This window comes from Gossypium raimondii, chromosome 6 (genome assembly GCF_025698545.1).
Source record: "Gossypium raimondii isolate GPD5lz chromosome 6, ASM2569854v1, whole genome shotgun sequence".
NCBI lineage: Eukaryota > Viridiplantae > Streptophyta > Magnoliopsida > Malvales > Malvaceae > Gossypium > Gossypium raimondii.
The window spans coordinates 55,269,148-55,272,323 of record NC_068570.1 but is presented as its reverse complement, the minus strand read 5'-3'; the positions used below and the strand labels follow the sequence as shown (position 1 = coordinate 55,272,323).

General features: G+C 31.1%; 1 long non-coding RNA gene across 1 annotated transcript; it reads left to right on the top strand.

Annotated features, from left to right (window-relative positions):
• LOC128041955 (uncharacterized) lies at window positions 1-2,081 on the top strand. The gene is made up of 3 exons (XR_008197138.1): window positions 1-140; window positions 1,557-1,604; window positions 1,691-2,081. It is a non-coding gene; the product is annotated as an uncharacterized LOC128041955 (long non-coding RNA).
• Window positions 2,082-3,176: the final 1,095 nt, after the last annotated feature.

Sequence of the window (3,176 nt, the reverse complement as noted above, 5' to 3'; positions counted from 1 at the left end):
TAATTTTGTTTCACTTCCGTCTTCCACCACCTATCGTGCCCTCCTCCCTTTTTTCCCAATTCCAAAATACCGATCCTCCTCCAGTCCACAGATCCTCCTCCAGTCCACCGATCCACCTTCGATCCTCCGCCCAATTTAAGGTAAATGGAGCTCTATTTTGAGAATAATTTTGTCAAAATAAACCATTCACAATCGTTGTATTTTGCTTAATTTTTGAGTCTGAATCTTTTAAGAAATCATTAACAATGGATCCCTTGATGATTCCCTTCCATTTTCTGTCTGTTTGTTTCTGGTTAATCTGGGTAACTTCATTTTCTGTTTGGCTGTATTTTGCTTAATGTTTACTAATTAGTAATTGTATTGATCTCTTTTTCTGGAATTTGGTGCGAGTACCAAATGTGGATATTTTGCCAAATTCTTTTTTTAAGTTTCTGTTTCTGTCTGTATTAATGCGAGTACCATATTTCTGCTTAATGTTTGTTTCTGACTTTCTGTGTGTTTCTTTTTTTAACATAGACTTCAATAATTAATGGATTTGGCAAGATGTGGTAGTGTTTTTCTTATGATGTTGATTTGGTAATTGGTATTTCATTTTCTATATATATAAAATCGTTCATTAAGTAAAGAAAATAATTGATAGAAATATGTAGGAAATTCTTATCTAATATTGTTGAAAAAGTAACTTAGTTAATTTCAGAATAAATTGAACAGTTTAATTCTTATACTATTAAAAATAAGCGGACAAGAACGATTGATGATAATGTTAACTATTTGCATTATATGTTAACTATAGCACTATTTAGTTGTTAGAGACTTGTTTGAAAAGTCGTTCCTTTCACACTTTGCATTAATTAATATATAAAACGTGTTGGCCAAAAATTATATACAAAAAATTGTTCTTAATTTTTTTTAAGTAAACAAACAATACAGACTATTTTTTTTAGTGATACACTTAACAACTAGATTTATTTAAGAGTCAATTGGTATAACTTGTTAATCCGGGTAACTACATTTTCTTCTTCTTCCATTTTCTGTTTGTTTTTGTCTTTATTTTGCTTAATGTTTACTAATTACATTGATCTCTTTTACTGGAATTTGGTGCGAGTACCAGATACGGATATTTTGCCGAATTCTGTTTTTAAGTTTCTGTCTGTATTTTGCTTAATGTTTGTTTGATGTTTCTGTCTGTTTCTTTTTTTAACATAGACTTCAATAGTGACATTAAGCTAGATTGTTTTAGATGAGCTGTTATGTATGTTACTTGCAGTTTCTAGTTATTTTTAATTGAAAAGAGTTTAGTTGAGGAGTAGGAAATAGGCAACACTTATTTGATGAAGGGTGTTAAAATACTTGAGTCATATTATGACAGTATAATTGTGCAAGCTCCAATATAGTGGTTGGAGTTGATATTGTCATATCACAATGAAGATCTCAGAATTTTGAAATTGCATGGATTCGACTTTAATGAATTTATTATAATGTTTATTGAGATCACAAGCTTAGTTTTTTTCATTTAATCTCATCTTTTTTTTTGTTTTTGCTTTGTTTAATTGCAGAAACAAGTGACATTGAAATCAATTTGGCTTACCATAGCTTCCTTTCCCGTAAGCTTTCATTTACATTTTCCTTTTAGAATTTAATTTGATTTTCTTTTATTTTACTTTGTACAACATTTTGCAATTAAATGCAGGATTAGCAGATTTTGTAGATGATAATTTGTGTCCTTATCTCAAAAGATTGTTATGATTATTGATTCCTCTGAAAAAGAAGTGAACTACCAAAATATTGGAGGGAAAGAAAATTTTGATTAAATTATGGTAATGTTATGCTAATATTGTTTATCTACTAGTAGGAAAATAATGGGATTGAGAAATAGAGATGCTTCTATTCATGAATTTGGATTGGATTTATGCAGTTTGAATTGGAAAATAATTGTTCTTAGCAGATGAAAGATCATAGAAATATTTGTTTTTTGATTAAAACTGATTTATTTTTTATAGAGCATGTAATTTGCATTTAATTGAAGCCTAGATGAAATTGATTTATTTTTTATGTACCACCTTTTATTTTAAAAAACGGGCCGGGCCCGAGCTTAGTATTTTTTCCCCGGGCCGGGCCTGGACAAAATTTCAGGCCCATATTTCGGGCCGAGCCGGGCCCGGGCCTAGAATGCGGGCTGATTTTTTTCTCTGGGCCCGGTCCGGCCCATGAGCACCTCTATTGTCCACACAAGTTTATTAATTTCTTATTATTTGCGTATGAACTTACTAAGCATTTATGCTTACTTCCCTTCTCTTTTCCTTTGCCTTGTAGTATCCTCTTTTTCTTTGCCTTGTAGTATCGCCAAGTTTGCTTGGGGATCGATGGACGTTGGAGATTTGCTCACACTATCAATTGGAATACTTGGTATATCTAGATACATTAATTTTTGGGTTATGGCTTGTATAGTAGGCTTGGTCATTTTGTCATATATGTCATATTTCTTATAGATTAAAATGTGACCCCTGTTTTGACAAAAAATTTTCTAAATTTTCCCAAAAGTTTCCAAAGATCTCGGTTTAGTCCTGAACCATCCTAAAGGATGTTTTGGGCTTTATAAGCCCATATAAGAGACAAAATGCATTTGTTAGAAAAGTTTTAAATATGACGAAATTTTATGACCTGGTTTTACATGTGTAAGAAATTTTAAGTTTGGTAACGCCTCATACCCCATTCTGGCGTTGGATACGGGTAAGGGGTGTTGCACTATTAAATTTTTAGGGTTTTCCCATGGATTAGTATAGTTGAATTATGAAGTTTTGTGGTAGAAAATGAAAGGTTGTTGATAGATAATCAACTTTTGTAAAGAGAATTTTGATGAAATTATGATTTAGGGACTAAATTGAAAAGATGGAAAATTCATAGAAAAATTCTAAATTTTATGAAATACATGAGCTACTATTGTTATATATGAAAATCATTTAGGCTTGGAATAAGGATTAAATTGTATGAATTTCATTTTTTGAGCCTAGGGACAAAATCATAATTAATTAAAAGTCTATGGGAAAAATAGTAATTTTGCCAAAGATGTGTATTGGACTGAATTGAATGTGAATTTTATTAAATTGAGCTAAATTCATTCGTATAGATCCAGATAGACCTAGTACGGAATTGGATCGAGGAAAGGAAAAAAGTAT